Raw genomic sequence first — 14486 nt, 5'->3', positions numbered from 1 at the left:
TCACATAACCTTTTTCTTCCATGGGTGATAGTAGTTGGATATTTATTCGCCCTCTGCGTCTCATTATAAGAGTAAATGCACTCTCTCTTACTTTGCTTGCCCTTAATCCATGTTAATGTGCGTTATCAATCACCCTAAAACACATGAGCATCCGCAGTGAAGTACAGTTTAGAGATGAGACTCCCACTTCACACAAGGGGAAGAGTGAGCAATAGCTAAGTGACTGTGGGTCTGCAGATGGGCTTGCGTCCAAATACATTCTGTTGCAGCCCTCTACCTAATTGATGCTCCCTTTGACTATCATCATAATAAATTGGATTTCGTTCACGTTTGATGGCATTAGAGCTTCACTCAGAAGCCCGACAGTGCTCCATTAGGACATGAGCCCATGTCAGGAGATTTAGAGCTGTGATCTAATGATTGTCATTGGCACAGAGGACTGAACTGTGTGCAGCATCAGTGAGTAAGGAGTGGCAGTCTAAGTCATTAAAAGCAATGACTGGTGAACATGTACAAGATGTGACACAGCTGATGATAAAAGAAAAACTGTCCTTAGAGGATAACAGTAGTCTGGGATATTTATTTATTTACTTAAGGGCAGTTTTAAAGTTTAAAAAAAAGAAAAGAAAGAAGTACAAAGTACTTTTAATTCACAATGCATAAAAAAGATAAACCTCAACCGCCTTTGCTCGTAAAATCAGTCCGCAGGAAAGACATTGCATCCTCTTTCAGTTTTAAGGTTTTACGTCTAAGGACATAAGATTAGATAAATATAACCTCAGATGAAGTACAGGACATGTCATGAAACGTAAACGTCAAACGTGTGATGTCATTTGCATGCGACACAACAATGGAGGACGTCGAGGCATTGCTTTTTGTCACGCTCGGGGACCATGGTGCTGATCTTTGTGCAGCCAGTTTCAAAAATAGCAGTTTTGATTTTTGTGAAGAAGACGCTCTCACAACTCATCGAGTGACAACATTGACTGTCCAATCGGTGGTTTGCAGTCTGCTGACGTCACAATTTTGGATTGGGTCAGCTCACTTGGAACCCCGGCCATGCAGACACTAAGGAAGTACCTGATATAAGGTACTGCCACCTAATAGAAAACCCTAAAAACTGAGTAAAGTTAAGCCGAGTTGAGTAGGTACAAATGGAATAGAGCAAATAGTTGCATCTAAACAAATCTCTAGAGTTCTGGAACAAGACCAAAGTGGAGAAGTCTGGCCTTAATTCATGTTTACTGATGTTTACCATGTTTACTGAAAGCATAACACAGCATATCCACAACAACACTTCATACCAACTATCAAGCACAATGCTTTAGAGTCAAATAGCAGACCATCTGTCTAATAGTTAAAGCTTGGGAAAAAGTGGGTCATGCAACAGGATGATGACACTAAGAACAGCAAAAAATGTACAACAAAATGACAAAAAAAAAAAAGAAGAGTCAAAGTACTACACCGATATTTTTCAATGGCCTTTCTCTACATTGTAAAGAAGAGTGGAACAAAAGAAAAAGAGACTATCGAAGTCATACACAAAATGATTAACTCGAGTTAATGCTGCTAAAGGTGCTTTTTCTGTTTTTTACAACATCTGATGTTGTCATTTTTTGGATTATGTCCTGATATGTTAAAGCTTGCAGCTAAAAAGCCCAGTCGTCCATCAAAATGTATATATTGATAAATCTCCTATTATAAAACATAACTTTTCCTGCTTCAGCATAGAGTTATCTACCCAGGACAGACCTCAGGAATGAAAAGAGAGGTTTTTAGTGTATGTTTGGGGAGATGCTGCAGACAGCATTTCAGATTGCTGCTCGCATCTTTAACAGTACTGAACGATGGATCTAAATACCTAAAGTGAAGCATGACATTTAGTGTTATGGTCTTGAAAGCAGTTATGAAAGCAGCTTCTCCCAGTAGCTCTAATTTTGTAACGTAAACCAGTCGACCAAGATAAAAGGACAAGTTTCTCCATCATCTTCTGTTTCAGTGATCCTAAATATATCTTTCAATAAATCACAAGAGGTTGAAATAAACATAAAAAAAAATTACAGTTACACAGCAAGCGTCACATTAGCAACAAGGTTGTTTTTGATTCATCAATAAGTTGTGCGTTTCACACAACTACCCATAATCCTCTCTCAGCAGCCTTTTTCTTTTTTTTGATCTGACGCCTTTTTATTACAAAGTGATCAGAGCAATAAGAGCTTATTTGTGCTGTGTCATTTTGAGCTCCGGGTCTGCAGATATGAATTTGACTGATGAACAGAGTTTCTTCTTCGGTTTACATGAGCCGTCACCTGAATAAATTTTCCAGGTCAAATATTCTAAATAAAGCCCAAAGGCGGCAGCAACATGTTTTCGTCTAAAGCCTGGATGTTGCCTGGGAGACCTTAACGTCACAGAGGACATAAGGAAGAGTGTAGCCTGTAGTAATTACCACCCACAATGTGGTGGACAGGAAATGAATACTTAAAATCCTTAAATATGCTAAGGGAGGAAAAACAGCAGTGTTGCCATAGGGCTTGTTGTGGAGAGTTTGGTCGATACGGCAGCATAATAACCTCGGCTATTGTGAAGTGCACCTAGCTTGCTGCATGGGTGGTCTGTTTCTGTTTCTGACTTGGTAATGGTTTGTTAGCATAACACAAGCAGAAGATGAGAGAACAACTGTAATCAAACCAGTGTCTGTGGAGGCACACAGTGCATCTACCTGCTGAGAGCTGTCATGTTGATGGAAACCATTCTGCCTTCTACGTTCACTTTATCTCACACCCTTAATTTATCATCAATTTGAATTACAAAGCAAGATTGGAAAATAACAGAGGTATTTGTCTGAACACCCCCTCCCCCATCAGTATAACTAGAATTATAACTCAACTTGCTTTTAAAGTTTCATAGCGCCTGGCAGAAACGGCAGCACCGCATTATATTGTTGAGCTAATCTATTGTAGATAGAAAGACTTCTGGCTGGTATTTCTGAGGAAGGCAATATCAGCATCCATCTGGAAATTAACCTCCCCCAGCAGTGGCTCCAAACACATCTGATCACTGCTCAGTGCTTCTCGCGACACTGCTCCAGCCACATCTCAAGTTGAATAAACAACTAATATCACAACTTTGGAGGTTGGAGAAAAGGAATGTGATACTTTTTCTTAAGCTTTAGTCACACAAAATAGAAAAACAACACAGAAAAGGCTAATTAGTGTACATTTAAGCACTTGGGAAATCTGGGAAACCCTAACTCACAGGAAAAAAGGTCTCCTCTGCACCAAATGGGAATTTAACAGGGCGATTCTCTCACAAATAATTTTGGCGGGGCAATAAATATATGCATGGAGAGAGGGAGAGGGAACTAATGAGACAGCTACTGGAGTCTAATAAGTTGAATTCATTATACAATCAAGGTCTCGAAGTCAGCAGGGGGGATGAGAATTCTTGGAACCTCATCTAACATAACGCAGATCACAACAAAGACCTTGTTTCTATGTGATGCAGTATGAATGAATCCAGCTCACTTGATGCTGCATTTGGAAGGGACTGAACGCTTAAGGTTAAGCATCGACTCATAAAACCTTTATTGCATAATAAGAAAAGCAGCTGCAGTGCTTGGTGTCTTTCACAAAGTTTTTCAATCAGTTATTATGCTTTTAATGTGCCGCTTTTGTTTGTTTAATATCTTCTCTAACGTTTGACATATTTCATCTTTTTTTTTCAACAAGAAATAATAATAATAACTACAGCGGGGATCAGTTTCAGACTTTCTTTTTGATTTGAGTTTGCTGCCGCTATAGCTTTGAGAATTTGGGTTTCATCAAGCGACTCAGAGGACTGGGTGTTCTTGAGTTTGACTGCTAAATGTCACAGAGATACAGTAGCTGTCACCCTTAAATCACTTTCAAGGCCACAGAACGCCTTCCAGGAATTGTTCTGCAGCAGCTCCCAACACTTGCCGTTCCATCAAAGTTCAGAGCCGCCAGCAGGCAGCAAAGTCCTCATCTGTCAATGCATCCGGGCTTTGGCACTCGCATTCAGTTTTCTTTGGTAGCGAGACTGTGACTCATGCAGAATAACTGGACTTGTTTGGCTCTGGGATTTGGGAGACATATCCTGGGGAATTTTTCGGTGTCTCTGATGCAGACTGACACGGCAGTCTCTCCCAGACAATAGCCAGCATTGTTTGTTTGGATTTGTTTTAAACACCCCACTCTGGGCTCTTTCCCTTTTTTTTTTCATTGGAAGTGCTCCCCACCATCATCATCCGCCTGACCCTGGATTTAAAATAGCTCCTACTTGCAAACAAATATCCCAGTGGGAATTTCAAAAAATGAAGCAGAAAGTTATGACAAATATAAAAATATCACTTTGCTGTGTCCCTTTGGCCTGCATTAATTACACAGACCAAAATGACAAAGAGGCAACACTAGCCCTAAAGCTGGCACTTTTGTTCCATGTGTGATGGTGATAAATGGTAAAGACACAAACTCAAGGTTTGCTAATGTTTACTAACATATTTCCGTGCACATTGTTGGAACCATTCGTAGTCCATGTGATTTTTAAACAGAAGATTACGGACTCAATGACTCAACGGCATTCAATAAACCCAGCTACTTTACAAGTTTTGGTTGCCTGTGTAAACCTACACTGTCTGAAAATATCACTAATCCTCAGTGACTTTTACAGTCGCGTCAGATCCAAAAGTAGCACACTGAACTTAACAAAGTGGGTAGTTTTACCCTCAGATAACCCCCACAAGCAAAAGTCTTAAGAGGTCAAAGCCCATGCGACTTCACCCCAAAATAGCCATTACAGATACACTGTAAATCACCTGGAGGTCGCAGAGGGCAGTGGTCATGCACACCTTCACATAGTGTGGCCAAGAATACCTCAGATGAGAACGGATAATACTCCCCACTGCTTCCCTTCCAAATGCTAATGGTGTTTTGGCAGCCAGTTTATATAGCCTGTTAGAAAAATCTTAAACCGCAAGAAACGGTTTGTGAACCGTTCCAGCAATCGTTATTGGAAGTGTTGGTTGACTGGCCATCGTAGTGATATTACACCTCATTAATGAGGCTGTCCTGCTTTTGACCCACATAGAATGAACTCACCTCAGGTTGCATACGTTTGGCAGATTTTTGTGAATAATAACTTCCTACTATGTCCTGAAGTGCTCCCTAAATGCCATTTGAGTTCAACTCAAAGCTCTAATATTATAAGTTTGTGCTAAAAGCTCCGACACGTCTGCAAAACGCTTCTGTTGAACTGATTTCCTGAGACTGTGAATGGATTTATTATCAGAATGAAGAGTTACCTGCTGCTGTTCACTGATAATATGGCGGGTGCGATCAAGCTTATTTAAATATATTCGTCATTATTGGCGAGAAGGATTATAGTGAAGCATTATATATCGTGGTGAATTAAAAATTACAGTCATTTGAGCCATAATGACTCATGGATTATACTTAGGCTTTATATAGCGTGTAATGTCTGCCAGCACGGTGAGCACATATGCACCATGTTTGATGCTACAACACAGACAAATGTTTACACACGCATTGGTTGCGTGACATTTTCTTAAAAGCCCCTGGCTCAGTGGTAGCTGACTTTAGAAACAAAGCCCAATCTCCCACAGACACACACCTCTTAATCCATATTCATGCATTTTCTGCTTAGTAACAAAAGGCGGCATCGCTTATCTTCTCTTTTTTAACAATATGGACCGCCACAAGTTAAAAGGCAAACCAAAAGGAAGGCATTGAGTAAGGATGACCTACAGTAAAGATTTGCACATGAATACTCTCGCCGAGGACCCAGTCTGTCATTTTTTAGTGTGGCCGTCCCAGTGCCTTTATAAAAATGATGATCTATTTGACGGAATGACATTTTTATAATGGGGGTATTGTTTGAGGATTTTGTTGCATGTACCTTTTAAAAATTAAAAGGTGTGTGCAGCTGTGGTCTACCAGTCAGGATAGGATTTCCCAGGCTACTCAAGTCTGCATGTCAAAGCATTCTTTAGCAAGACAGTGAACCCAAATGGAGTTGCCCCCATTGCATGCAAGTGACTGTGAGTATGTACATGAATGTTAAACAAAGTGCTTAGGTATAGAAAAAATGTTAGTATGAATGTCTGTGTGACTTGGTGAATGAGACATGTTGTATATTTTTTTAAAAACACTTTGAGTGCTCAGTTGGAGTAGAAAAGACCTTTAGAAGTCCACGTGTTACAGGAAATCCTGCAAAAAAAACCACATTTACTTTAAGTAATGCTTTACCAATCCTCCCCACACACACAAACACATAAAAAAAATTACATCTAAACTTGGAGGTTAAATTTAGCTCTTTATATATGTGCACTTTGACATTATTTCATCCTTCAACTAATGTCAATGAGAAAGGTTACTGTTTTGTGAGATCAAAGTGCGCATAATCCAGAAATTGTGTGCTCAGCTGTTGTCAGTCTCCTTATCTGCCACTTCTCGTTGACACTGATGAATTTATATACCATTACTTCAACATGCTCATTTTATCTGGTGATAAAAGCTTTTTCTCTTTCCTGCATGGTTGAGCCAAAGTGACAGAGGCTCTTCTGCACCTCTGGCTCTGTTATCATCTGTAAGCGTCTGAATTGAGCGTTTAACCCTTTGTTCACTCCAATCGCATCGCAGCTGTCTGTCACAGCTGCTCCCTCTTCCTGTAACACCTTTGAGGAAGGGAGGTCAGGCAGGCATACGGTTACATATGGAGGCTGTTAAGAGCAGGAGACTTCACTGCTCTCCATTTCCCCAATTATTTGGGGTGATTCCTATTATGAGGTGAGGAAAATGTAGATTTGTACCAGGACTCAAACCTGGTGCCGTCATTAAAACTGCAGGATTCCTACCACAGTAGAAATAAAAAGCTGTGTGTCTGCAAAGGAAAAACAACTGAGTGCATGACAACAACAACTTGCACTTGCAAGTTATTTTTAATATGCTCCTAAACCAAATTTCTTCGCTGCTCTCAAACGGGGTTTTGGTTCCCCGTGTCACACATTTACTAAGATTTTTTTTCCCATGCAGCTCCGTTTTGTTTTCTTTCTGTCTGAACTCTCTAAGAGTTTCCTCTCTCTGCTGCTTATTTACAACACTGTGAAATAACATGTGCTTTTATATGACAGCATAGGCACAGTGTGTAAAGACACAGAGCCTCTCTTATCTTATATTTACTGTGCTCTACGAAAGTTGCTGGAGTGCAGTAATTTAAAATCATCGCACCTCAAGTGGAAGTAAATACACATGGGTTTGTTCGCAAAATCTCTAAATGATCTGCTGGTGATTAGGTTTTGAGTAGATTACGTTTGATTTCACTGACTAAGCTTCCCCTCAGGTTTATGATACACTGGATCACACATTGTAATCAAATAACAACACAGATTTACGTGGAAAGATGTTGATCACCACAGGTTTCCACTTGTTATTAGTCACGTAATAACACTGATCCACGGTTGATGCGGTGGAGAGGCTGAACTGGAGGTTAAACTCAAGTCGATGAAGCATCCATGTGCTTTAGTTAAAGCACAAGAGCAAGGTCAGAGGTCAGATGCTGCTGCACCAATTACTGAGAAGTATGAGGTCATGCATAAATGTCAATAAGTCAATATTAAGATTACCTCTGAGAATGAGAGCTGTGGTCCGAGGTTGTTTTTCTTTTGTCCACTCATACCAAAGATCTTCCCATTATTGTGAATTTAATATCTCTTAAAAATCTTGAGGGAATTTCTTTAAAATTGGAGCAAATGTTAAAAGATGAACGCATGGGAATGTGCTCAAAGGTCACTGTGGCCGCAGGGATGCAAGTGCTAATTAAAAAAAATACACAGATGTTTACTCGGTGGTGTGATGTCCATTGTTTAATCGATGATCAGACATCAGACTGGTGACACAATTTTTTTTTTTTAGTTATCATATTATATGATGAGTTTAAAAGCCAAAGGATATATAAATATCTATACTGCAAACCCTCAACTAAGGTGTCACAGACTGACAATATTACAATATAAAATTTCTGGCTATTCTTTATGTACAGGAATAAACATGCACAGATACTAATTTGAATAATGACTCTGCTCAAGTTAATATTTTCCCAACCTCTGATTTCCCCAAGTATTCCTTTATTCTCCTGTGAAGTATCACTCATCTATGATTTAACTGTTTCAGCTGGATTAATGCTCAAAGGAGTCTGCATTAATGTGATTTCTTTCTTCCCTTTTGTGTTGACCGGAGATACACTCACATACACAGAGCAAACACTGCATTAATATTCAAAACAGCCACTGGGTGAACCTGCTTCTGAATTTCAACAGCTTGTCTCTTATTCGATTATTCTTTCAGCCTCTAATTTCAGAAGCTGCTGAAAAAAAAGAGGAAATGCCTTCCTGATGCCAAACGCCCCCACCCCCCTTGAGGGAGGAAAAGACAAAAAACAATACAGAGCAACAGACCTCAAAGCAAAGCACAAATGTGAAGGAAAAAAACTAAACTCACCCCTTCATATTAGTGCTTATAGACAATGATAAATGTTTAATGGGCCATTTTGCCAGTTGCACCTATGCATACGAGTAAAAAAGTGCATGTTTATGTCCACATAAAGGGATCGGGGTGCAGATGGTTACAAGCAAGCTACTAATATTAGCAGTAATATAATAAGACTTCTGGCTTTCCGCCCTTGGCATTGTTACAGAAGTGAAGTACAACAGGGGCCACACAGAGGGAAAGTGAATGCATACAGTTGATGAACACAGGCCATGTTTTGCCCTAAAGGCCTCTGCTTATTATCTTAGTGGTGATTATTATCTCCCCTGCATATCAGTGGATTCTGATATGGAGGGGAAGTCGGACATGCAAGGGCTCAGTTATGTTGTTACTCACTCAGCTGTAGAAACGTATACATGCATACGGTACACACTGTCTTACTAACAAGTGCACAAAAACAAATGAATGTGGAGATAAAACATACATAAAAACACTGTGCACACATACACAGAGGCAAAACGGGGCAGGGGAACTCGGCGTAAATCATGCAGAGAGATTTATCGATGACAGACCGGATTAACCAAATAAATGCAGTTTTCTGCACCACAGTTTGGAAAACAAGACATTTCTGAGCTCACAGAGTGACTACGTGTTGCTGTTTATTTTGGGTTGGACAGTGTAATTATTTGGCTGCTACTGCTGCATGCTGTTTGCAATATTAATCAGTTATACTCACAGCTGGAAAATGTTCATGATTTTTTTTTTTTTTTTTTTTTGCAGGGTGTGTAGTGGATAAGGGCATCGAGTCCACTTGGAACATCAGATCGAAGTCTTTGTTGTTTTCAGTGTGCAAGTAAAAAGTAGATCAGTGTTTTGGGTTAGGTGTATTTTTAAAAGCTGTATTTAATTTTAAATACCACTGAAGTGAAATGATTCAAATAGTAGCCAATCAAAACCAGAAGAAAATGTCCAAAGGGATTTTCATGCTCGAGCGTACCTGAATGATGTGGTCAGAAGTTCCTTTGGGTTGAAAGTGCGGTAAGATTGGCCTACAGTCAGAATGTAATTTGACTTCTAATGAAAGAAAAGGATTGTGTGCACATCACTCTAACATTAAAATTGGCTCTACTAAATTCTCAGTGAAATAAAGACAGACCGTCTCGCAAGCAGTATTCACATTTACTACTAACAATTTGGTAATCGTTTAACTGTCGAGGCAAAAATATCAAGACAGCTTCTAAAATATAAAAATGTGATGCTTGGGTGCGTTTGGACAAAGTATTCAACAAGTTAAATCAGGGATTATAATCATCATTTCTTAACGGTAAAACTGTAACTTTTTACATAAACATACAGTGTGAAAATAAACCTTTTTTTTCCCCATTCTTATTTTATTTTTTGTGGCCTGTGTGTGCGCTTCATGTGGCCACTTCCACCTGCAGAGTGTTCTGCCCACAAATGTCAAACAGGCAACAATGTGGTTTGTAAATTGGCAGTGATGTGGTTTGTAGCTGCCCTTTAGCAAGAAAAGTATAACGGAAATTCACCTCAGTGTTAACGCAAACATTGAGGTTACTTCAAGGAGTAAGAGGGATAGGGTTGATCTAACTCACAGCTGAAACTACCAGTGAAAGTTTTTCCTTTCATTTTTTTTCTTTTGTGACCACAGCTTAACTAAGGTAAGTTTCAATCAGTCCCATTTACTCTTTTTTAATTTTGCTGTTGTTTTATCAAACATAGCAAGTACAAAATAATGAACATTGTCCTAACTGTGCAGGACAGCTTCTTTTTTTGACCCGTAGTTCATGACATTTTGGAATTCAGGATGTGGGAAGCAATTAGAAGATATTCAAATAAGATTTATTATTGAGTTTAAATTGTGACATTCTGTATACTTTTCTCAATTATTTTAGGGTCATTACTTTACAATATAAAGCTCCGTGAAGCGTCTCTTGTTGTGATTTGGCGCTACAGAAATAAAACTGAATTGAACTGAATTAATGGCAAAGAACTGGTAAGTAGCTTCTTGGCTTATATTAAGTAAATATTACCCAGTATTTTATGTTCAGTGCTCAATGTTCAAAGCTGTCTTCTGTTTAGTGGGAAATAAACATCAATTTCGTAATGACCAGAGAGAGACTCTGAAACGGCGTTTGACTTTGTGTTTACTTCTAAATAACCTTCTCTGCACTCTGTTATGTCTAGATACATGGCTGGATTACGTGTGCTGTGAGGACGGTCGTATAGCTGAGGCTTTGTGCCTCATCTGGACCGCGATAAGAACCAGCGTCCGTAACACGGTGATAACCACAGTTGTATTAATTTCAGCTCAGCGCCTCTGACTTTTTATGTCTGAGACTCAGGCACCAAAAACTCTGCCTCTGCCAAAAGATTGTCTGCATCTGGTGCCGCCAGCTACTCTGCAGTTTCAACACCGGTCTGATCATCTGTTCTGAATTTGAAATGCTCCTCACTAAAAATTTTCACCTTGAGGGCTCCTGCCAAGCCAGTGGTCACGACGCCTCTGCTGGCTCCACCTCTGCTGATGTGAGCGCGTGTATGTGTGTGTCTACGTTTGTGCACGGATGTGTGTATTCAAGTATATGCCTTGGTGAGATAAGAGTGTGTATACTGTACGCAGCATGCACGCATCAGTACCCTTTCAATGTCAATGACTTTTCTGAGTTGGGACAGTCAGCTGGTCACCGATGGACTCAGCATGGCTGTCCCTGTGAGGCGCAGTGGAGTGGCGGGGTGGGCTTGAGACAAGGTGACAGAGGAAATTGTGCTCAAGTAATGACTGACGGTCATGGTTATGTCCTGTCCTGCCTGTGGAGGAGACTGTGTGTGAGTGACGCAAACATGTGAAGTCCAGGACTAAACACAAAGCTCTAGTGTGCTGCTGGGCAATCCTTTTTAAGAGCAAAATGTTTCACTTTAGGGGTTTCTATATAAACACACCGCTTTCCTGTCACTGAAATGAATATAAGGTAGACTTTGGCTGATGCAACAGCCCTCCTTTTGTGTCAAAGCACATACACGCACAGTCCAGAGCAACTGCACTTTCATGCCTCCACCTGTGTTTACACTGTGAACACAATACTTTGTTCCCTGGCGTCTTCCCAGAATACATTTTTAATCAAACTGCCCATCAAACCCAACGGCGAATATTTAACAAACTTCATGGCTCATCGGCTCCCTTAAGCCTCCATCAGAGCCCCTTTGTTGCCACCAGACAGAGACCAACCTTTGCATCTGAAGGCACACTTCTTCTATAAGTGCCGGAAAACAGCAGCAAGAAGGTTTTGTGACAAATAGTGAGCAGTCATATACTTTTCAGTCATATATTGTAAGTAAGCAAAAGCTAAACAAAGCCAGAGTCCTTGGGGAGCCTATTTATTTATGCAAATTATGAAACTGCTCATTCATAGGGTACAGAAATTACCCAAAGGTACCCAATGATTCACAGAGTAATCACAATATTTGGAAGGGAGGTGTTGTGTTTATGAAAATAATTTTTCTGCTTCTTTTGTTTGACTGAATAATTTCTTCCACTCATGGAAATGAAAGATGAGGGCTCACTTGAGAGACTCAATACATCCAGTCCACACTAGAACAAACGCGCAGCCACACACATAGCACGCGCACTCTGTCTACGCACATACCCTTAAGAGTAAACACACTTGAACAATGTTCACTGTTGAGCAAAATCATAAAAGCTCGCAACTGCTGCCTGTGGGCCAGGTTTCAGACACCCAGGCGAGAGCAGGATTTTTCACAAAGGAGCAGGATTTTGTGTGAACGAACAAAAGGAATCTCCTTCCTCCGCTGCTCCTTCCTCCTCTAAATCCTATCGTGTGCCACCATGTGTCTCCCACACGCCTGTTTCTAAGTTACCGGCAGCGTCAGCTGCCAATCCCGCTTAATTGCCTCCTGTGTAAAGTGACAGCTGAGGAGTGGCGATGAGAGCGAGCTGTCCTCGCCTTTTCCTGAAGCTCAGTCTCCGCCACCTTGCTAACGAGAGACTCCACCTGAGAATTGTACTGTATGCCTTGGGGAAATTACACAGTAGTTTTGACCTGTAGTGACACTTGAGTATCCAACCTGGGGACTTGCTTTATTAGAAAGAAATATGACTCAAATGTTTCTAGGCACTTTTAAAAAAATAAAATGTTCTCAATTTAGAAAAATGCTCTGCAGGGACAGTTAACTGAAGCTCTAAGGGAGGGAGGGAAATATTTTGAATATGTCTTGTTAGAAATGAAACTAAGTAATAGACATAGAACAATAATAGCAGGCACTGTTTATTTCAATAACAAGAAGCTTCCCTTACCAACCTTGCTTGAGCCTGGAGAAAAAGAAAAGATCTTTTTGCTCACTCCCGCTTGCAGAATTTGCCACCCTGTTGCTCCTTGTTCTCTCTTCCTTTGTTGCGTCTTCCTCACAAACAGATCCTCCTCATCCTCAGGACCAGGGCTGGAATTAACAGCTCATGAGGGAAGCCAGGCGGAAGAGAACGAAAACACACCAGAGAAGAGAAGAAACACACACTTCTCACCCCTAAGTCCTCCTTGGCGGTGTATCCCCATCCGTTAGAGCTCAGCGACTGAGAGTGTGGTGAGAGAGAGAGAGGGAGAGGGAGAGAGAGATGAAATGATACTAAGTGGGCGAGTGAGAGAAAAAGTGAGAGAGGGAGGGAGCGAGAGAGAGAGCCCGTGCGTCTGCACTGGAGGGTGATCCTCTGTACTGTATGATTCCTGTTTATCTCTCTGTCTGTCTCCTCTGCGTGCATTCCTTCCCGACAGAAAGGCACGAGGTCAGCTGTTTTTACAGTAACAACACTTGGTTTCCTCTTGAGGGAGAAGACTTCCTGTTAGTTCTCTGCTCAACTTCTCTCATGGGTGAAATTACTAGCAGTTTTGTGCTTTTTTTTTTAAGAAAATCCCCTCTCTTCTACTTCCTCTCTCCTTCGCGCATAATCTCCCTCTCTATTCATGACTCCAGATTTATTAGCGCCCGAGCAGGCGTTAATCTAATCTCCTCTCTCTAAACATCGCTTGTCCAGAGGTTACTCTGTTGACAAAGAATGCTCTGCAGTTTAATTTTGGACACACACAGTACCAATACACAGACTAACTGCATGTTTGGTAGACAGCGCTCCAATTTGGCTGTATAAAGAATGAAAATGTGCAATTAACTGATATACTGCGTGAAGACAGAATTGCATGATTAATATACGATTCCATCATCTGATACTGCTCTGCATTCAGTCAGTTGTACTGACAAGGCTAAAAAAAGAAAAGAGCTCATTTGTAATAATGCAAATATTGTCATTAGTCAACATGATAACTGAAATCTCTGGGTTTGAACAGATAAACCGATGAATAAATAAAATACTTTACTTTTTCAACTCGGTCATCACAGATCCAATTAATCACGGGATCACGCAGTAAATTGATAATGTGGGGCTTCGTTGGGGTTTTTTGTTTGTCTTTTTCATTATAGTCTTAATGTTTAAACAAATAATCAGTCATCTGCAAAAGAAAGAAGACAAAGACCAAAACATTTATTTAACTCACCAGTTAGCAAAAGACCATGCACTTCCTGTTTCCATCTTTTAAAATATTTTTTAAAATATTAACAGATTCATTAAAGATAATTAATTCATCAACATTCTCATCATTAGCATTAAAATGTTAATAAGGTGGTTCAGTATGCATCAAATTACAATTGCAATTTGCCATCTTGATAATGGGCACAATATCTTCCTAAGACCCAGCCATTCATTCTTGTCCTCTGTGGGAGGACATGCTTTGAGAGATCTGCCTCAAGCACAATTTATGCGATGTATTTGAGCCTTACTGTACTGACAAGAGGACATCCTGGGCTTTCTAGTGATGCCACATCTGAGGGGGTTTCACTAACACACTCCATGGACTTTCTTTTCAAGGAGCAGCTTCC

At 40.4% G+C, this 14486-nt stretch overlaps 1 protein-coding gene across 3 annotated transcripts in view; it reads right to left on the bottom strand.

The window, feature by feature from the left end:
• The window catches only part of shisal1b (shisa like 1b), a 36943-nt gene extending 23601 nt beyond the window's left edge, over positions 1-13342 (bottom strand). The window contains exon 1 of one of the 3 annotated variants that reach the window (XM_005927793.3): positions 12859-13342. The gene's annotated coding sequence lies outside the window, so the exon portion shown is untranslated. The remainder of the gene's footprint in view (positions 1-12858) is intronic. The other 2 variants (XM_005927792.3, XM_042223169.1) reach the window with 2 other exon arrangements.
• Between the last annotated feature and the right edge of the window lie 1144 nt (positions 13343-14486).

This window comes from Haplochromis burtoni, unplaced genomic scaffold (genome assembly GCF_018398535.1).
Source record: "Haplochromis burtoni strain Fernald_Lab_line unplaced genomic scaffold, NCSU_Asbu1 Contig_104, whole genome shotgun sequence".
NCBI classification, from domain to species: domain Eukaryota; kingdom Metazoa; phylum Chordata; class Actinopteri; order Cichliformes; family Cichlidae; genus Haplochromis; species Haplochromis burtoni.
This window is presented reverse-complemented; position numbering and strand designations above follow the sequence as displayed.